Raw genomic sequence first — 23,145 nt, 5'->3', positions numbered from 1 at the left:
ATAAATCAATAAATTTTCAGTACCAAGTCCAAAATTATTGATAACATTCCATACGCAATCAATAGATTTTCGATATTACCTCGATAACTTTTCGATAAAGTATCGCTAACTTTTTTTGTCAAAAGCGAATTCATAACACTTCGATAGCAAATAGATAAATCCTCTAAGCCTTATCGATAACACAGCTATAACAAGCCGATAACTCATGGATAAAAAATGGATAGCGCCCATAACATCAAAAATCAACTTTCATTTGATAATATTTTGAAGCGTTATGGTCACCCCTTGGGACCGAGCACTTAAAATTTCTACTGTGCAATTTTAGCTCACATTTCCCCCGTCAAACAAAGTGCACGATTTAATGAAACAAATTAAGAGCCAGAGATCAAGATGCTAAGGTGTATCCGAAAGGTAAGGCATATGTACATACGTATATACATAGTATGTACATTAGGGTGGCCCGATTTTCTTCACCGCTCCAGACGGTAAGGCTAAGGTTAAAGATATCACAAATCACAAACACTGAATATGTCCATAGTGTTACCAGAAGCTATCTCGAAGACCTAACTGAAAAACCCCATAAAAAACCAGAACCTATGAAAAAATAACTTCATGCTCTCGGACTATGTACTACAAGCTATCTAAGATCTATAAAACTTGCTGCTTTTAGATCTTATAGCTTTGTTATTACCAAAAGCGGAAGTCTGGCCAGCGCAGGACATAAACAGAGAACATGCTCAATTCAACTATCACCTTTTGTTAGTTTTACGAGTAACTTTGTTAGTCTCATCTCATAAAACCTGCACACTTTGCAGCTATTGGTTTTTTTTTTATCTGGCCCATTTTGATTGGAAAGTCTACGGCACAAAATTTGATGCTTGCCGTCTTTTCTTTACCATCTATTTCCATATGCTCGAGAGCCCAATATAGATTCATGTTTCTCTCTATCAAAATTAATACTATTCCACAGGGGTCAAAGATAAGATTTTTCTATGAAAACTTCAAAAGTGGAAACTACTTTTTTCGTATCTAATGCATTTGTAAATGATATGAAATATATATTTTTCATCTCAATTGGAAATGGATAAGAATGTCGCACAGAGAAGCTCTTAATATTGTGACGAATATTAGTGACACTAACTGATACTCACATCACTAATCTGATACTAAGTAAACAAAGCCACAACAACAATAAAACAAGCGGTCACTGGTGTCTACATAGGCGAATCAATCGTTATGTCTACACATATGTACGTACACGCAGCAGGGAGAAACGCAGAAACACATGCATTTATCTATATCTCAGATACTCCCAAAAGTAGGCTATCATCTGTGGAAGTATCACTCACATATACACGCGCATGGGCTATGCGAGAAGCTATAATCATCGTACATCTGTAGTTATAGCTGAGAAACTTATATCTGGTAAGCGAGTAGTAAATTCTAGAAATAGAAACGCCTAGAAGTATGCGAACGAGAAAATCACAGAGTATAAAAGGAGGCAAAGCTGAGAATCATTTGCAGTATTATTTAAGCACGCTATCTGTTGAGAAGTGGAAGTGTTATTTTGAAGTACTTTAATAAAGGCCATTTTGCATTATTGAATAGTGGAATTATTTATTCAACAGTTTAGTGATTCGAACGTAGTAGAAGGTTGCAAATAAGCGGAATTACCCAAAATTCGTTACAATATATTGTAATTATTTATTATTCTGCGCTTCTGTTATCATTCGAATCGCTGAGCTGTCGAGTAAATAACTAAAATATTTAGTATAGAAAAAACGCGCCTAAAAATCATATCCACACCATTAGGAATAAACTACATACAGAGTGTATGTGCCTACATGGTGATCAAAAGGAATATAAACAAAAAAGCAACCCTTAGAGACTAATTGTACAGCGAACAACGGGATATTCATATGGCTTAGCAGCTAAAGGCATCTACCTTTGCACTGATATGAATGTTGGAGATTCGAGTTCAACGCTCAGCTCCCGAAAAGCTAGCTGATGAAGAAGTGAAATTCAGCAACATGTCCAATAACCATCGCCGTTTGTAAACTTACAATTTTTCTCTAATATCAATTACAAAAACCATTGTATAAAGCAATATGAGCAAAGCTCGCTAATTAAATACAAAAAGTTCTCTATTTACAACCGTACCATGGTTGTAGTACGTCACAATTAAATTACTTGCGTACTTCACTTACAACGTTTTAGAACCAAACTGATCGATTATTGTTTAGCCTGTACTGCTTTTTTGCTCTCTGTTGCCTCGTTTGCCTTTTTCTGTGGAGTCTGGACTTTTTGCGAACAGTTCTCTTGATTAGCTGCTTATTTACTTCTCTCATACCTCTGCAACTCATATTTACTGTTTTATATATATGGGTGTATATGGCTGAGTAATATGCACTTTTTATTGCTGTGTACATGTATGTGTGGCTGTTTTTTATATCATTTGCTTGCCTTTCTGTTGTTGTTGCACAGCATTTAATACAAGCGATATAGTGACGTATCGATACTGGTAATATTCGCCACAATATAAAGGCTCCGAAGGCCAATCTGAGCTTGAACCCTATACGTATTTTCTTAACCGCCTTCAATCCGACCTGAAAGTAATATTTGCTATCGCCTAGTATTACCGATTTTCCGTTTTTGGTTTTTTTAAACTTTTGGGCCTACGTAGAAAAAACTTAGTTTTGACCCTTCTGAGACAACTTTTAGCTGCCTCCAAAACCCAGGGCCAAAATTTACCTATAATATTTTTTATATTACTATTACCGTTAAAAGGGTGACACTAACAATTCGTTCATTTGTTTTATAAGAACCACCCTAACATACGAATATAAATATACATATATTTACTTGTTTTTTTCCTTAATTGAGACTCTTAATTTAACTATATGTACGTACAGTATGAAAATAAATGCTTCGATGTGTGAAATGGCATGTCAAATACTTTTCATTTATGCATATAGATACTTCAGCATAAGCACAACGAATGTAGGTTTGTTTAAATATGTTTTATCTACATATGTTTGTAGGTATATTTGTATCCACTTAACTTGCATATGCACATCACCAAGGCACTTAACTGAAGTGATTAAAAGCCGTTGGTATTACGACTTGAAAGGGCTTCTGATAAAAATGTTCGGTACGAGTTCTTTTAACTTCTTTGCATCAACGACGGGTTTGTTGTTGTTTGCTTACAGGTGTTAATATGTTTAAACTCAGGATATCTCTTTTTTCATTATTGTGACTGCAAAGAATCGTAGATTCCATGCGACTTCCGGACCATTATGAAATTTGATATTGCATTAGTAGGTTTAAACGGGTTTATAGAAATATTGGTTACTGACCGCGTTTAGTTTGAAAATATTGAAAGCCCTGTTGTAGTGAAAATAAGTAAAGAAATAACTGTATGCGGGTGGCTGAAACGCTTACACCTGTCATGGTTATTTCAAATGAAGTTATGGAATTTGGCCAGAATAAGAAGAAGGAAAAAGAGAATGGCAAGAAAGTGAAAGAGAGAGAAAAAGACGAAGGTAAAGAATGGGATAAGGTAAGGAAAGGTAAAAGGAGTAGGACAGTGGAAATGGAGAGAACAACAATAGGAGAATATATGAGATGGGAAAGTGATTATAAAATAGGGGAAAGGAAGGTAGTAAAAGGTGAATAGATGAATTGTAATAGAAGGGAGAAAATAAGAGGTAAGTGAGGCTAGGAAAGAAAGTGAGAGAAGGGAAAAAGGGCAAGAAAGAAAAAGGTAAAAACAGGATTGGGAGTGGAAGTGGAAAAGGAGAGGGACTGTGGGAATAGGAGAGACGCTGGGAGAAGGCAAAACAAAGAAAAGGAGCAGAAAGGGAAAAAAGGAAGTGGGAGGGAAAGGGATGAAAACTACAGAAATAGAAAGAAAGGTGAAAAAAGGGGAAACTGGATAAGAAGACGAATTATAAGCAAAAAGAACGAAAGCGGGGAAAAAAGAAAAAAAAGGGCTTTAAGAATCAGAGCAATAACAAACCTAAGGGGGAAACAGCAGGAAGATGAATAAAGAACAGTGGTTTTGAACACATTTCAAAATAGTTGTGCATAAAAATTAATGTATCCAACAGATTTTGTTCTGCCCGAAAATTGGCTTGCTTATTACACTCCCTGTCCTATTCGCTTCAATATTCCGTCGCTTTTTTCCTTGCCTTTTGCTGTCCATAACCTTCATCCCTTTATCACCTCAACTCTTTATGCGTTCCTATCTCCCACTCCCACACCTACTACAACTCACACCCCCATCCCCGCACACACTCACGGTCCCATTTCGAATCACACTCCCAATCAAAATCAAACTCCAGCTCCCACTCCAATTCCTACTCAAACTCCAGCTCTCACTCTCGCAATAAGCACTTTTTTCGCAGAAATGTTCTCTGGTGGATTTCTAGTCCGATATCGTTTTCGCAGTTTTATTGCTTACGCCCAGCATTAAAATTTCACAGTTGCAGTGCAAGCTTATGTAAACCTTGCTACGCTGCTGTAATTCCTTATATCCGGAATTTTAATATTGCACTTGGTTTGCATAATTTTTTTTTTTTTTTTTTTGTATGGGAAGTCAAGTTGTACATTCATTGCAACATTCTTGTATGTTTTGGAATGTTGAGTTTTTTAACTGTATTTTTTCAGTTTTCATTTTTCATTCTCTTCCGCCAAATAACGCTTCTGGTTTTGCAATTACAAGAAATTTTTCCAAGCCAACCTTTCTACCCCACATTGTAGTTAATTTTGTGCTAACAGCATCGCAGTGCGTGTAGTTTCAAGTATTTCCGTAGGTGTGTATTTAGTTCGTTTGCGACTCACGTGGGATCTTTTCTTTTCATTTACTTCGCTTTATTTGACCACCAGTCACACATGGCAAGTGAGAGTGCGTTTCCTAGTTATTTCGAGATAAATTAAATAAATTTTGTGTTTGAACACACGAAAGATAATTTCAAATGGTATTTTCCAACGATTCGGTCAACATGTAGTACGTATCAGAAGCGTTGTATCTTTGAAGCAGGAGTGACATGATTTGATGCCAATTTGACACTTCTTCGATGCTCTTCAAGAGGTCATGAAGCGCTTCAACTGCTTCTAATGTACGTCGAACGGACGAACAGTGTCTATCATACGACGTAGCTCAATTCGTTGGGATTACATGATTCTTTTCTTCGGCATCGATTACTGGCTCCAGAAATTCTCATCAGATGCTCTTCCTCTCTATCAAAAGCGCTCAATGCGCTCCGGATGCATTCGTCGACCAGTATTTTGCGCTTCAGTAAGAACAGTAAGTAGATTCAACAAAGAAAAAATGAGTGTGGTTCCTTGACTAAGTTTGTGCTGGATCCTCTAGTGTTGATGCTTCTGATCTTTAGATGTATTCTGGAAACGAAAATCTGAGTGGGCGCCATTTGTGAAATTATTTTTGTTGAAAGCTAGAGTGTCATTCAGCCAAGGCGGAGTCGAGTACATATACAGTAGATTAAATCTGCTCGGGCGCCATTCGTAAGGTAGTTATCTTTAAAGTTGGGTTATTGGTCTATTACAGATGGAACTTCCTTTACTAATTTGCTGGTGTTATTTGAGTCAGTGATACATAGTGGCAGACATTAAATTGAACTGGCCGATCAATAAAGACCTCACAAGGATAGAATATGTCCATGTTACAAGAATTCGTAGGACGCCAAACAGAAAAGCAACAATTAGGTACCAGGGCTTATATTATAAAATCACTAAGTTCTCTTGGGAAATACTGAAGTTTTCAATGACCTAGATCAATTGTTGCCCCGAAATCAGGCAAAGCCGCGGTCCCTAATAAGTGGAGCCTTAACCTCGCGAGCGCAGTACACGAACACAGAAAGGTGGTGTGACACCTTCCAGTTGATAACTTAATTGTGGCTATAAATATATGTAAGGGGGGAAGCCTTCGAACAGATTTTAGGCCGAGCGTATCTTCCAACTTGTGTTGTGTTCCTTTTAGTTTTTTCTGCAAATTAGCGGGACCGGACCTACTTGTTTTATGCCAACTCCGAATGGCATCTGCAAGGCAGATGAGTTTTCTCTGCGAGCTTTTCATTGCAGAAATACTTTCGAAGTGCTTGCCCAACACAGCCGAGGGGCGATCCCACTTAGAATAGTTTTCTCCTAATTGAAAAAATGTGTTTCTAAGATTTTGATGTTGCCTTGCACGGGGCGTGAACGAAGGATCGTCGGTGTCAGAGACTTAAGTATAACCTATCAGGCGAGATGACTGGGAGTTAAGCAGTTTATGTCTGTGATGTCAGTTATGTTGAATATTGAATCGGCTGACGGTTACCTAAATTACCCTGTGGAATCGGGTTAAAGGTGAACGTAACTAGAGGGTAATTGATGGCTAACAGTGCATGGTGAACGCTGACTTGATGTTGGTTGAACTGTACCAAAGTTACCAGTGAATTCGGAATGGTTAAATTTGGGAACGATAGGCCGGTGGATGGTTGGCGGATAAATAGTGGAGTGGTCAATCGAGGCCAAAATTACCAGTTATCGGAAGATCGGTCAAATATATGTGTGGATGGAGGCGGGTGCTTATTTCCAAAGTTTTCGGCTGCAGTATAACGATAGGATGAACTGATGAATGTGAATAAATAACAGTAAAAACGTTTGGGGGGGGGGGGGGGGGGGGGGGAAGCGCTGGCAGTGAAGTGATCATGTTTCGAAGAATTTGGCGACCCTAAAGGCTGATGATCTTTCACCCAAAACAAAGCGAGGATATCATTGATGGTTGTCGGTTTAAGCACAAGGATTTGCACCTGGTGAGGCCACATCGCAGGGAGGAATGTTCTACAAGAGCTGTACCTTCCTGTAATGCTTTCTGTAAACTTCAATTTTCACCTGGAAACTAAGAGTACTTTCACTTGCCCAGTATGAGCGGATTCTTATATTTGTGAATATGCGCTACGAAGTAATGTGTTTGAGCACATATACATACACATATTTGTTTTACCTTTCTTGTTTTACTTTTGACTTTCCGACCCAACCAGTTCGTGCAACGTACACACATGAGGAATTTCTTGGTTGTATGTATGTGTAAGTCTGTATGCATACCAGTCATTGTTGGTCGTTTTTTGTTTCATAAAAAGTGTTTAATAAAGTAAAAGCGGAATCACAATTAACTGCACACCATCGCCAGCAAATAAACAGCCAAAATGAATTGAGTTGAGTTAAGTAAACATCGCAGACAAGCTGGCGGTTAAAACCACAGCTATAGATGTATGAAAGTCGACTATTTTCAAGTCTTAGAATGCTTGTGCACGTGCAAAATTCACCACAAGATGATGGCCAACGCACACAACTAAACATGTTGCCATTTACTTTAGCTAGCACATCCTCCGTACTTCAACAGCGTGCTATGTAAATATATGCTAAGTATATTAGACTGCACAGACGAGATTCTAACGGTTGAAATTTGAAAACGACTGGGCCATAAAAATTTACTTCGCGAAAGCTCATAGGTTTCCCTGTGACCTTTTATACATAGAACCACCAGAAAGGAAAAAAATAACGACATATTAAGAGGGTTACGAGTTATTGAGTAATTAAGGACGCAGAAGAAAACGTTGTCAATCATCAGCAGGCTCAAAATGGACAGGCTCAAAATGGACTATAGAGCCGTATTCTAGATCAAAGCTGCTCAAGAAACTCAACTAACTTGGCCATACGACTACAAAATAAATGAAAATTACAAAAACGTCCTTATCGGAGTAACAAAAGTAAAAAATTTATCTCAAAAGTGGGTTTTTAATAAGCTACAAAATTCGAAATTTTTCTAACTTGTTTAAATTCAAGTCGGTTGTTGTTGGGAGCCATCCAGAGCCAAAATGATGTTGTTGGGAGTCATACGGAGCCAAAAGAGCCACTGTATGGGCACTCCACCTTTAAACGGTTAAATGCAGATTAAAGAAGCAAATAGAAAAGAAAACTGTAAACGTCACGAGCTTTACAAGAATTCAAACTGGTAACTACGAAATTGTACGCATTGATAATTGGCCAGCCAGTATTGAATAAATGTCGATTGATTGTTTCTCGTTTGCTTTTATAGAACTTTATGCCCGATTTCAACACAATTGAAACACAACTATGCCAAATTTTAGTGTTTTAATACCGAAGCTATTTGCTTTTTGTGGGGGAGCCTAAGGACAGGAGACGATGTGGAAAGAAATAGCTCACACATACATGGAGTATGATGAACCAAGACCGCTACAATAAAACCTCAACATAGTTTTGCTTTATTTGAATGGCTTCACCTTTTGATTCCTATATTTAAAAAAAGGTAGGAAAAACCTTTTATATCAGATATTTGGTAAAAGTATTCTAAATAACCGAACGATGCGTCCTTCTCCTCCTTCCCTCCTGTTTGAACGCTTTTGAGATCTTTTTCAAATTCGCCCATTTCTAGAGTGTTGTTCTTTATCTACTTCTTTTCCTGAGTCGCAGATAAATTCTACTTGTGCTCCATTTTGACATGTAGTGCGGACCCTCCTCCGTAGCTCGAGATGCATTAACTACCTCGCAATCCTATATTGGTATATTTGGTTATTGACTCTGCAGAGGGCGCGGGGTATCCTGCGATTACATCACGCATGAAATTCATACTTTAACCTTTGGTATCGTAGGGACCTGCGCGTTATCCACCATGTCAATTCGCACGCTTTAGCCTTACTTTCTGAGGTTAGGAAAAACTTCCCTCAGCATCTCGCGATGTTGTCGCACGTAATCAACCTAACACCATTGTACCACCCCGCCAAATCAAAGGGTGGAAGCGGCTAACTTGGTTCTGCCCATATCATCTTAAGCATAACGATAATAAGCTCGATATATGCAGATATCCGTTTTTCGATAGATATTGGTCTAAGGGAATCAATGAGTTACACAGCGAGAGAGTGCGTCACCCCGCTACTCTTCGTCCGTCCCTTTATCCGTTCCGGGAAATCCGGAATCTAAGTAGTACCTCTTCTTGGTTAGTCGCCCACTTTCACATCCATTGTTCGCAAACCGCCTCTTTTTTACATCCTCTCTCTGACTTGCAGCTTTCATCCATCGATATTGGTGTCCATCCGTCTTACAGCTTCAGATCCACTCATGGCGAAACGATACAAAGTGGCAGCATGGTGACATACCTACAAACATAAATTAAAATTCCATGTACTTTGTTTTTGTAAATTCGATGGACAAATGTTAAAACCGTACGGCGCCGGAAATTGTTGTATCACACCAAATAAAAAAAGTTTATAATCCGCTGTCCCATGCTGCCACCTTATATCGTTCCGCCATGGATCCGCTTGTGTTGCAAATGCGGCTGGTCTAACTCATGGCTCTCCGACTAGGTCGATTTATCGGTTTATAGGTATGTTATTTGTATATTATGCACGAGGTATAGTAAAGACGAGTTATTGATGTGATATAAACTTGGTTTCGATAACAAAATGAGCTATCGATTTGTAAAAAACAAGTTATCGGTGTATTATTTAAAATTTGTCGATATATTATTATAAAATGTCGATTTGTTTCCGCCGTGCAACCGATTTGTTATCGAAAATTTACAGTTTTTTTCGAAAAAATATCCACTTAGTCGAAAATGTGTCGATTATTTTTAAAATAAAGATCGATATGTTATGAAAAGTTATCGATGAAAAGTTGATGGGTTTGTTATCGGTAATTATCAGACATGTTATCGATTTTCGACGCCTCAGCGATTTGATATGTAACAGATACTAATAAAACTTTAATACTAAATCGATGGCACATCTGTTACCCATCGATAACAAGCCGGTAAGAAAACAATAAGAAGGCGATGAGGCGAAGATAACAAGCCGATAAAAAACCGAAAAGTCGACGACAAATTTGATTTCTTTCATAAGCCGAGCCCTGGGCGAGATCTAGTTAATTTTAAAACATTAGTTTTCTAAACGTACACCCGTATGTTGAGCTTCACGAGTACTTGGAACATATGACTTTTTTTTTGTCAGTCTAATTTATATATTAAGGCATGTGTTATTATACCAATGTTTGCAAGCGCATATCTGCACCGGTACAAATTTAGTGCAAATTAAAGAACAATAGTGATGGCTGTGAAGGTTGTTGGTTACTAAACAAATAGTGTTAATGTTGTATATCCAAGATCGATTGATTGTTTGCCTACGAATACATATGTATGTTGGTATTGTATGTATGTATATATCTAGGTTTCACAGGAATACTTATACATATAGTTAAATATGTTTCATAAAGATTTAAGGCCATGATGTGCTTAGACCGTTAGAAAGATCTATTATACTTGACATCTAATCCTTTCTTGTACATCGTCATTACTCGCCGCTTAACAGGCTATGTGATTTTGGCCGCTGCATAGCAAGGCATTCCTGCTTTGCGATTATCCACTTTTGTTATAACCACCAAGGAAGATCAAGTCTTCATCCAGCTCATTGGAAGTCGCACCCTGACTAAGCTGAAAAATTAGTTTGACGTTAGCAAAACTTTGAGAGCCGGTCCTTTTTATCCCTTCACATAACATAGCCAGCGAAAGAAGCTTTTTTCTGTCTCTTCACCTGCCTGTTTTAACTCAGTGGAGATCTCCCTATCTATATATTTACATATATCAAATGAATTAAGAGTAACATCTCCTATTTAAGAGGGTTTTTGGCTTGCGATGTTATAGATGTTGATGGTCCTTTGCCGGATGCAAATCCGGTACCAAGCCCGACCATCTCGGAAATGATTTGTTATGACCACATGCGACCTTCTAGGCCATACTGCCCTACCACTCCTAGATTCGTAAGGAGTTCTGAACCAGGATTCGCCATGGATAGGTGAAGTTGACAATTGTGTTTGGAGAAGCTATATATTGGGCTGGCAACCTGAAAGGGTTGCGCTACACAACCCCTTGAATCTATTTGGTATTTTAGTCGCCTCTTACGACAGGCATACCTACCGCGGGTATATTCTAACCCCCTAACCCGCTGGGGCGATAACGTGAATTCACAGTAGCCAGTATAGAACCAAGTGGATTCTTTGAATCTCGTTTTATTAGAAAAATTACCGGTTTGGCTTGTCCCTGCCAATCCACCGTGGCCTTAACAGATTAGATTAACTGTACCTGTAGAAGTTTTTTTCTGTATTAATTTCCCTCAAGTCTGATAACAAATAAGGACAAGGCTTCTTTTTGGTCCCAAAATTGCGAGTACTATGAGGCATTCATTAAAAAACTTGCGGTTGTTTTTGTAACCCCAAAGCACTTGCGGAAGGTTCCGATGAGCAGTCCTTTGCAGGATATAAATCAGATACGCTTCCGTGCTAGCGCCTCCTATCACTATATAGACTGCCTCTGTGGATTATAGTCGCCTTTTACGAGAGGAATACCGCCGGAACACTTCAAACCCCCTAACTCGCTAGGGTATTAGCGAAATTGTGATTGTATAAGGATGCAAGTTCACAAGGCTGCTTCGCTTTCAACCTTAATGTATATCTGTTTCGGTGATATATATCTTTCGAAGCATTGCCTTCTGCAACCTTTATTGTATTCTGGATAAAAGACGATGGAATGGCTATAAATTGAAAAATAGCTTGGATGGTTGATCAGTAATCTCGAATTCTCATCGTCGTTACCTACCGCTTTGTTGGTTTATAGCCGGAATATTGTTATTCTCACTTTGTCATAGTTGGGTGTGGAAACGTATATTCCGTCGTCAGTGACTGGGGTAATGGGTCATCATCGCTCCGCCGTTCAGCAATGAAAATAATATCCGTCCAATTTTATGGTGATTTTTTCTATTAACCAGCAGCTAAAGCTGTTTCCACTTGCGCTTTTCGACCTCGTGCTTCGTTTTTCTAATTGGGTGTGCCTCATTTTTTTCACGTAACCATGTAAACAGACGCGTTCTTTTCTTGGTCGGCCCAGCATTCCTCATCGTAAAAGTTTTTATTCAGGCTTCCTGCAACCCTCTAAAGACCACATCGGCGGTTGGTCTTTCGTGTGAGGAATATTCTTCCACTCATCAGCTGTATACTTCATAGGCAGCTTATCGACTGCAAAATTTCCTTCTGTCACAGCGCTTCTTCTATTTCAGGAAATATTTGAAAAATTATATTCCATATAAATTGGCCCATCTTCTTGTAATATTGTTAAGATTAATTTTTCTACATATGAAGGTACAAAAGGTGATTCCTTTACTAAGCCAGTCATTGTAAACAGCAGGGATCTACTTTGTACCCACCTAAATAAGGTACTTACATATGTAAATATTCTCAGATGCGACCGCAAATGGTGTGAACCCTAAGAGAAGACAACAACAAAAGGAAGCAACAGCATTTGCTGGCCATAACAAAAGGCAAAATGTGTGTAAACACACAGAGACAAAAGCGAAACAGCGAAGAGGTCTTGTGTGTAGTGACATCTTACCCACCTATCAGTCGGTCAATCTACCAAGTGAATGGCTGCATGCTTGGTCTGCCCCGTGTATGTAGCTGAAAACAATATTCAAAAAATCTACAAAGGTGTCTACGTCTGTTTGTCCTGCCTCAGTCTGGAGGCTGAATTCCGCTGAGAATGCGTTGGCGCTATTTACTTGGCGCATAAAGAACATCGCATGACAAATAAACGAGCCGGTCAGCAAACACAAATCGACTATAACAGAAACGCATATAGAAGAGGGTCGAAAGACATGCGGAGTGGTTCTTTTTGTGTTGAATGACTTATGCAGATATTTATGTAGGAAATGTGAAACATAGCAAGGCAGCAAATTTATATTTAAAATAGTTTATATGCTTGTGGGTCCTCAAACAGCCAACATTGTAGTAAACCACAGAGCCATTTTCTTTCGGCCTATACGTGGGTATTTATACCAATGGCTAGCATTGGTAAAGCTCATACTATCGCACCCACCAACATTGATTCAAGCGTAGGCCAGAAGTTAGTAGCAAAATTGCAGCAGATCGCATTCGCTGCCGAAATTACTAAAGGTAGCAAGTCTAAAATGAAACAAGTAAGGAAGGCTAAGTTCGGGTGAAACCGAACACTACATACTCAGCTGAGAGCTTTGGAGACAAAATAAGGGAAAATCACCATTTAGCAAACTGAACCTAGGGTAACCCTGGAATGTGTTTGCATGACATGTGTATCAAATGAAAGGTGTTAATGATTATTAAAACGTACTGGACCTTAGTTCTATAGGTGGACGCCTTTTCGAGATATCGCAAAAAGGGTGGACCAGGGGTGACTCTAGAATGTGTTTGTACGATATGGGTATCAAACCAAAGGTGTTAATGAGTATTTTAAAAGGGAGTGGTGGTAGTTGTATATGTGAAGGCGTTTTCGAGATATCGACCAGGGTGACCCAGCACATCTTCTGTCGGGTACCGCTAATTTATTTATATATGTCATACCACGAACAGTATTCCTGCCAAGATTCCAAGGGCTTTTGATTTCGCCCTGCAGAACTTTTTCATTTTCTTCTACTTAATATGGTAGGTGTCACAACCATTGTACAAAGTTTTTTCTAAAGTAATATTTCGCGTCAATAAACCAATCCAATTACCATGTTTCATCTCTTTTTTCATATTTGGTACAGAATTATCGCATTTTTTCATTTTTCGTAATTTTCGATATCGGAAAAGTGAGCGTATTCATAGTCGGATTTCGGCCATTTTTTATACCAAGATAAAGTGACTTCAGATAAGTACGTGAACTAAGTTTAGTTATGATATATCGTTTTTTGCGCAAGTTATCGATCGACTGTGTATAAAAACTGGGCGTGGCTTCAACCGAATTCGCCCATTTTCACAGAAAACAGTTATCGTCATAGAATCTATGTCTCTACCAAATTTCACAAAGATTGGTAAATTTTTGTTCGACTTATTGCATTAAAAGTATTCTAGACAAATTAAATGAAAAAGGGCGGAGTTACGCCCATTTTGAAATTTTCTTTTGTCTTTGTATTTTGTTGCACCATATCATTACTGGAGTCGAATGTTGCCATAATTTACTTTTATACTGTAAAGATATTAAATTTTTTGTTAAAATTTTACTTTAAAAAAAAATTTTTTAAAAGTGGGCGTGTTCGTTCTCCCATTTTGCTAATTTTTATTAAGCATACATATAGTAATAGGAGTAACGCGCCTACTAAATTTCATCATGATATCTTCAACGAATGCCAAATTACAGCTTGCAAAACTTTTAAATTACCTTCTTTTAAAAGTGGGCGGTGCCACGCCCATTGTCCAAAATTTTTCCAATTTTCTATTTTGCGTCATAAGATAAACGCACTTACCAAGTTTCATCGCTTTATCCGTCTTTGGAAATGAATTATCCCAATTTTCGGTTTTTCGAAATTTTCGATATCGAAAAAGTGGGCGTGGTTGTAGTCCGATTTCGTTCATTTTAAATATCGATCTGAGATGAGCGTCCTGGAACCTACATACCAAATTTGATTAAGATACCTCAAAATTTACTCAAGTTATCGTGTTTACAGACGAACGGACAGACGGACGGACATGGCTAAATGAATTTCCTTTTTCACCCAGATCATTTTGATATATAGAAGTCTATATATATCTCGATTAGTTTTTGCCGTTACGTATTACCGTTATGCGAACAAAGTTAATATACTCTGTGAGCTCTGCTCAGCTGAGTATAAAAAAATATATATAAGAGTAGGTGCAGTCAATGTTTGTTAGTTAGGGTGGTTCTATTATTAAGAGCAAGCAGCTTCAACAAATTTCACTAAATTTAAACCGACTATGAGCTTCAGCTGATTTGATGTTATCATTGAGACCACTCAGTGGGTGTTTATGTTAAGTCTAATTGTAGTCAGAATGACTGTACATCCCATTTTCTTGATATTGACTACGGCCGTTGAACGATGTGTGAGTAATACAAACTTAACTGTTATTTAATTTCAATCAACATTTTGGAACATGTTATTATGTAGCCGCTGTCGACTCCCATCCGCTGTCACTTCTTGCGTTATCAAGGATTACCAATCACTCTTCATCGGCCTTGTACGCCGATTCTATTGTTTCTGACCTGCTGCTTCTAACTATTCAAAGCTTTACCGCTGGATAAGTGGATTTTAAAATCAGCCCAATTCTAAATATTCCCTCGGAATTTTGTTCTCGCGGATTTTTTTTTTCCCGCGGAAAAATGCCTACAATTATTTTCTCCTAGGGAGAAGAATAATTGGGGAATAGGAATTTCGAATTTTCGAAATCAGCTATTTTGTTAATTACAATTTCGTTGCGCATTTTTTAATTTGTTTAAAAATTTTAAGTTAAATTATTGTTGCGAATTTGTTTGAAATTAATAATTAAAATATAAACAATGTACAGTATTGCATTTCATGTATTCACTGAAATCAGTAATGAATTGCTGCCACAGCAACATCAACAGAGGAGCATTAGAAGAAGAAGACGGCGGGATAACACAAATCCGCCGGAGTTGCCTGCTTCCATTCAGAAAAGCAATTTTCTGGCGGCCATGTTGAGTTGAATTAGTCTTTCGTCATATGCCAAAATCTGTTTAACCCTTCTTATAAAATCCTTGCGCATTTTGTGGATGGCTGCATCAAATATACCAAGAGCTCTTCCTTTGCTGATGATATACTTTTCGACTTAAAATACAGAATATTGTGGTAGAATGTACATATTTTAGCACTTTTATTTGTACAAATAATTGTTATTTCTTAAAAGAACCAATTTGCTTTAAGTATTTCGATGCAATCCTTTAATTTAACAAGTACAAAAACTCCTAAGTAATGGGAGAGAAATCTCCCTCTCACTCACATTCATAATACCTACCTTTCTCCCATAACTGGTTTCCGCTTTTTCGAACATTGTTTAGAATAGGAGGAAAGGGAGAAGTGAAAAAACTCACAATGAATTTTTGTTTAGAATACGAGGAATGGGAGAAGGGATAAATCTTGCACGGAATTTTTGTTTACAATTAGGCTGAATATCTCTTTTCAACTGTCATCGCTTATATCTCTTTCGATACTCGCCGTCGGCATAACGGACAGGACTATAAATCTTCCGTAGAACTTTTCTCTCGAACATACCAAGAGCCATCTCATCTTCTCTCGACAACGTCATATCATGGACGATGATGACCGACTTAAAGAGTGTGATTTATATTCGTCGAGAGAGAACTTTACTTTCCTACTCAGTCCAATGTAGCACTTGTTGGAAATATCTTTTCTCCGTTTGATGCCATTGTGTTTGCTGTTAGTGCTGGTTCCCAAATAGACGAAATCTTTTACAGTTTATATTCGTCAACAGTGACGTAACTACCAAAGCGCGAATGCGCTAATTCATTCTCGATAACAGCAAGTGCTTCGTCTTTTCCTCCTTCTTTGGAGTTCAGGTTATTTAAAATGCTTCCAAAATCCGTATAGAGCTACTGCTTTTTATTCAAATATTTTATACTACCCTAGTGTAGGTATTCTCCCAAGTCGAACAAAAGAGGTATTTATTATTAACATGCATATTGAACAAACATACATTCAGGTACATTATTCAAATGTACATACATAGATACATAGGTATAGAGCCTTACTTACTTCTTCTCATCTACACACATTTTATGGGAGCTTTTGTGCGCACAAATGGGCATTTAAGTAATTTGCACTGCTCTCCGGTGGCATGCAATTTTTCAAATGTGTAATACGACCTGCTTGTCACACTGTGGTTATTGTTACTTGTTCTTTGTACATGCATAGCCACATAAGCCTATGTATAATTTGTTGTTCCTTTTTTCATTTTGCTACTGTAAACGCATACTGCAGCAGCTATGTTTTGTTGTTGGCTTTACTTGAAGCTACCGATGCTGAGATTTAAGCCTCCCAAAGTGCGATTGCTTACATACGCATCTACATACATACATATATATAAATGCAATCTGAGTCACACTTTGCACACCGCATAGGAAATTTGTCGTGTTATACGTGTTAAAAGTTTACGCCATAAGCTTTAAGAACGAAGTTGTTGCGTCTTTGAAGAATGAATCCACCTTGGCAGCCATACACGACTCTACATTAATAACTTTCCAATTAGTGCGATAGCCCTCTCACACTTCCAGATAGAATTTGTCCAACGCTTGCAAGGCGTGGTTGATGGTGCCGACGGGAAGAGCGAGTGCTGTAAATGGACAGCGAGGTCCTATTAACAAGTAGAAAACAGTTCACTGTCACCGGTTTGTGGTGGTTGAAGCTGCGGTCGGAATGAAGCAGCTATGAACGACTGAATGCAATAAGCCTGCTTTTGAGAGTTGGAAAGGATCCATGCTCTGAACTGCGAAGCTGGCTAACCACGTCGACAAGATATGTACGTCGAAATCTAAAAGAAAAGAAGACCTCCGTCTACCTCGAAAGTTGCAAGTCAGCAAGAGATAAGATGGATTAAATTGTCAATAATCCAAAAGGAGATAACCCTGTCTTCGGCTTTCTCCTAGAGAATTAAGGCATGGGTAGCTCTGACTGTGGCGCTTAATTATTGTAGTAATGCCTTTGGGTACGTGTTCACCGAAAGTTAGAGGTCTGTAGAAGGAGAACTTCTTTGCTTCATGTAGCGAGACGAACCGAGTAGCCGAATGGTGTTAAGTTGATGTGGTGCAGTCATATCGCGGCTTTGAGATGACTAAAAGGAGTTTAATAGGATCGGTAAGTAAGAGTTTCTACTAAAGCTAAGTCTATGCACTGAACTAACTCGATTAAGGACCCAATTCATGAATGGGCAAAACGGATCTCTACTACTTAGAAGTATTGAATAGTAGATAAATTCAGTCGCAGACTCTAAGGGACAGATCCAAAATAGCCTTCAGAGTAGGAGTGGGTGTTTTTGTACATATCTGTGCGGTTTCTTCATTTACCAAGCGTGTTTCAGTTCAAGACTAATGAAGGACCTGTGAAGCTAACAGCTTCAGAAAACAACGGTAGAGACTATCGTATACCTTGTTGCGCTAAACATAGTGATAGAGCAGTCAGCCAAGCGAATCCTCCTCAATATATTACAAAGGAAGGCTCGGGCAAAGGAAAGGTCATCTCAAGAGAGAAGACCCAGATCTCTCAACTCCCGAAAAATGATGTCCTCAATCTGGTAATCTTTCAGAAAAGATATAAAATAGAAATGGGAGACAAGAACGTGGATTGCACCCAGACTAGAGAGCATCCAAAGTATTTACAAGATCATATGGCTCGAAAGCTCCAGAGGGGAATATACCTGTTTTGTTTGAGCCTAGAGCCAGAATATCAGTGCATCTGGGAGAATACCTGAACACATTTCAAGCGGAAGCATACGCCATAAGTCTGGGGCTAAGCTGAACCTTCAGCGCGGATACTCCTACGAAACCATTACCATACGCATCGACAGTCAAGCCGCACTCAAGGCAACTTCGACGTTCGAAATAAAATCAACACTATTCCTAGAGTGCGAGGAAAAGCTATGCGCAAAGCGCCAGGATGAGGACAATCCACTGTTAGGAGGGTATAGTAAGAATCGCTGTAGGGCAATTATGTGCCTTTAAAAAAATAACCTAAGCATTGTAACAATTATTCTTACAGGACATTGTAGACTCAACAGCCACATCATAAATCGGGTAGAGAATCGAGTGACACCTGCCGGTTCTGCGATCGTTCAACCCAAACGTCGGTACATATCGTCTTGGAATGCGGCACTATCTCAAGATATATGGCTAAGTTTTTGGTCTCGACATGGCCAGAGCACTCCCACATATAAACTCTCAAGTCAATGGAGCTACTAGACTTCATCAGGGAAATCGGATTGGATGAGGTGCTGTGCGAGTGCGATAAGGGCACTATATTCAATGGCCGCAGTGCAATCTTGTACAATTATCTATCTATTCAGAACTTCAAAGTTTTGAGTCAAATACTTCACCATTCCTATCACATCGCTCTACAAGTAACAGTACACTTTCGCGGGCTTTATAAGTAGCTCACAATTGAAGTACAGGGAAAAGAGACACAACATGGTGACCGAATATGCTAGGGTGTCAAGAGTTTTCTAGGTGTGACAGCCGTAGCACTGTTATACCATACCATATGATTCATGTATCATATATGAGTATCACACATGAGTAAACTTAGATATATCTTATACTATGGCAATTACTTAAACCTGGTGAGATATTTCTGTTTTTCGTATGAGACGTGGCTGTATAGACTTTGCAAACTGTAAACTTAAAAAAAACTTAAAAAAAATTAGGTGATTTTGAAATACTTCCTAAAAATTCGTCAAATTTTTTGTTGTTGTTTTTGTATATTTTTGTACACTATTATCTTTAAAAAGCTTATACCTTCGATATTTGTTCCAACGTAATTACGAATCTTGAAAAAAATCGTTGAGCGTGGAGCACTTCACGGATATTGTTATATGGGACAGGGAACTTGACATAAGGCGAAATGTATGTGATTGGGGCGATCTGTTTGATTTACTCGTGAAGGGAATTGCGTTAGAGTTATACGAAATCGTGAATTTGTGTTACGAGCCGGACCCGTGCGCATCTTGCGCAACCAATATAAATCTCTTATCAAATGCAGTGCAAATATTCACAATAGTGCCATAGTACAAACAGATTTCTTTGTGTGCTCACAATCGTTTATTTTTAACAAATTATTTTAATAAAATAGCGCTAAACAAAATTGCCCAAAGCTCAAAAATTGCCCAAAGCTCGCTAATAGCTCCAATCTCCATCTTTACAACCAAAACTTTATTTATAGATTTGGATTCCAAATAAGAACGAAAAAGGGAACGGACATAAAAACAGCAATTAGAAATAGTATATATGATTGCTGTTAATGGCGAATAAGTTCACCTACATTTACAGAGTATTTGCGTGTAACTTTTTGACAATTCACGGTACGGGAAAAGGACGATAAATCCTGAAATGATCGAAATTTATAACAATGCTGAAACAAATTATATTTAGAATTTCCTACTGGGTTTGAATACCTTGACTTTTAGCTCGAACAACAGAGAACAGAGAATTTCCTTTCGCTTAAATACCGCATTAGATGCCTTAAGTAGTGGCGTTAATCCTAAACACAAAATGATTTGTTGCATCTGTTGGTCTACCAAGTTAGTGCATTTGCTGCACTTTTGAGCTCATCTACAAATTGTTGTTGCTTAGATTTTGTATGAGTGAATTTGCATTTCGCTTTTGCGAATTAAATTAATTACGAGGACAATAGTGACACTCCTTACAGCAGTACTTAGTCACTTATGTAGGTCCAATTTGTTTTTATACTCAGCTGAGCAGAGCTCACAGAGTATATTAACTTTGTTCGCATTACGGCAATCCGTAACGGCATAAATTAATGAAGATAGATATAGACTTCTATATATCAAAATGATCTGGGCGAAAAAAGAAACACACGATAACTTGGGTAAATTTTGAGGTATCTTGATGAAATTTGGTATGTGGGTTCCTAGGCACTCATCTCATATCGCTATTTAAAATGAACGAAATCGGACTGCAACCACGTCCACTTTTTCGATATCGAATTTTTCGAAAAACATAAAATGTGTGATAATTCATTACCAAAGACGGATAAAGCGATGAAACTTGGTAGGTGGGTTGACCTTATGATGCAGAATAGAAAATTAGTAAAATTTTGGACAATGAGCATGGCACCGCCCACTTTTAAAATAAGGTAATTTGTAATTTCGCAGTCGTTGAAGATATCATGATGAAATTTGGCAGAAGCGTTACTCCTATTAATATTTGTGTGCTAAATAAAAATTAGCAAAATCGGATGACGAACACGCCCACTTTAAAAAAAAATTTTTTTAAGTCATATTTAAAAAAAAATTTGATAACTTTACAGTATATAAGTAAATTATGCCAACATTCAACTCCAGTAATGATATGGTGCAACAAAATACAAAAATAAAAGAAATTTTCAAAATGGGCGTGGCTCCGCCCTTTTTCATTTAATTCGTCTAAAATACTTTTAATGCCATAAGTCGAACAAAAATTTACCAATCCTTGTGAAATTTGTTAGAGGAATAGATTCTATGACGATAACTGTTTTCTGTGAAAATGGGCGAAATCGGTTGAAGCCACGCCCCGTTTTTATACACAGTCGACCGCCTGTCCATCCGCTTGGCCGTTAAAATGATAACTTGAGTAAAAATCGATATATCTTTACTAAACTTAGTTCGCGTACTTATCTGAACTCACTTTATCTTGGTATTAAATAAAATTAAAGAAAAAAAAACTTTTTTTAAAAATAAGCTTTTATTATTTTGGTTAATAAAATTAACTAAAAAGTAAACAATAAATTGACTCTAAAGAAATATAACACTTTATAAGTTCATTGTAAGCTTAAACGATAATTAGGCTTTTTCGTCTGAGACAAAAAATTCTATATTGTACATAATTATATATTTTTAACATTAAAACTTTACACCTAAATTATTAAATCTTACAGTTTATATCACAGTCCTAATTGTTCTAATTATTAAATCTTACAGTTTATATCACAGTCCTAATTGTTCTAATAAAAAACGTGTTAAATTTTGATGGTATAATTAAGAACATTTAGGATCTCATTTTCTTGCTATCGCAATGTAACATGCTTTTATAAGAACAATTAGGACTGTGTTATAAACTGTAAGATTTAATAATTTAGGTGTAAAGTTTTAATGTTAAAAATATATAATTATGTACAATATAGAATTTTTTTGTCTCAGACGAAAAAGCCTAATTATCGTTTAAGCTTACAATGAACTTATAAAGTGTTATATTTCTTTAGAGTCAATTTATTGTTTACTTTTTAGTTAATTTTATTAACCAAAATAATAAAAGCTTATTTTTAAAAAAGTTTTTTTTTCTTTAATTTTATTTTTTACTTTTTAGTTCGTTTTATTAACAAGTAATAGAAGCTTGTTCTTAGAAAAGCTTTAAATATAAGTATAGGGGGTGAAACAAAAACACATATTTCAGTTACATCTGCGTATAATGCGTATTGGAATTTATTAGTACACATTTTATGCGCAGCAACTTCAGAGGTGTATTTAAAGTTTAAAGCATTGTAAATATAAGTATTGAAGTCATGAGCCTGGACATTCGCGCAATTTTAGTGATGTAAATTGCATGGCGCCAGCGCCAATGCGGTGCCAGCTCAATGGTAGCTCATTGACGAAATTACTCCAAGCGAATTTTTGACGCTTCTTAGTAGTGAGTGCGTAGTACATTTTATTTGCGCTCTTGAGTGAAACGACTTTTGTGTGTCAGGCACGAGTTTGGTGTTATTGGCGCTACTGGCAATGATGACACTGAGCTGTTGACGGTAGCGCTGGTAGTTCAGATTTTGAATCAGAGAAAGAATTGATGACCCGTGTGAATTATTATGGCTTTGGCCGTGTAAATTATTATGGTGTATTTGTATATTTTAGATTTAATGCACAATTAATATTTGTGTGTTTGAGCGGCCAAATAATAACAGTAGTATTCCTAAAGTGCTGCTTAGTTGATGGAATGTCGCTAATTTCCTAGCGATGTTCAGCAGATTGTCAATATTTCGTTCAACGGACGCGCGAAATTGCCACATCTGCTCAAATTTTCCAAGATTTTCCATTCTTGATTTAACTTAAGCTGTTATGCCAATATTTTTCAGCCAGCTTTTTTTAAATAAGTAATTTTTCCAAAAGCAAAATAAATTACAGAAAAGATTACAGAGTTAAACAGCCTTAAAAATTCAGCTATGTTGGTTATACACAGAAATACAACAGAGGGTTGTGTCACCGCTTTTCGCAAGCGTTGAGATTCACCATGCGTGACACGCGTGATTCACCACGTCCAAATATCACAATCCACGGATAGGTACTGGCGGGTTTGTATGGGACTTAGGCTGTTATGCCAAAGTAAATACAAATCTTTACCGATAATTGTGTTATCGATTAATTTATCGAATTCTAACAAAGTAATATTGCATTGTCATCGGAGTTATACATGTGTGCAAAATTTCAGCTCAATCGGACACCGGGAAGTGTATCAAATTTAACTTGCAAGATTCCATTACAGACAACAAAAGTGAAACTAAATAAAAGCTTATAAAATGGCAGTAATCGGACTATGAC

General features: G+C 37.5%; 1 protein-coding gene across 1 annotated transcript in view; it reads left to right on the top strand.

The window, feature by feature from the left end:
* The first annotated feature begins 1,073 nt into the window (after nucleotides 1-1,073).
* LOC137237912 (caspase-3-like) overlaps nucleotides 1,074-23,145 on the top strand; it is a 69,133-nt gene continuing 47,061 nt past the window's right edge. The window contains exon 1 of the mRNA XM_067762280.1: nucleotides 1,074-1,170. The gene's annotated coding sequence lies outside the window, so the exon portion shown is untranslated. The remainder of the gene's footprint in view (nucleotides 1,171-23,145) is intronic.

The sequence above is a fragment of the Eurosta solidaginis genome, chromosome 1, assembly GCF_040869045.1.
Source record: "Eurosta solidaginis isolate ZX-2024a chromosome 1, ASM4086904v1, whole genome shotgun sequence".
Taxonomy (NCBI): Eukaryota; Metazoa; Arthropoda; class Insecta; order Diptera; family Tephritidae; genus Eurosta; species Eurosta solidaginis.
Note: the sequence above shows the minus strand (reverse complement) of the source record. Positions and strands in the feature narration are given on the sequence as shown.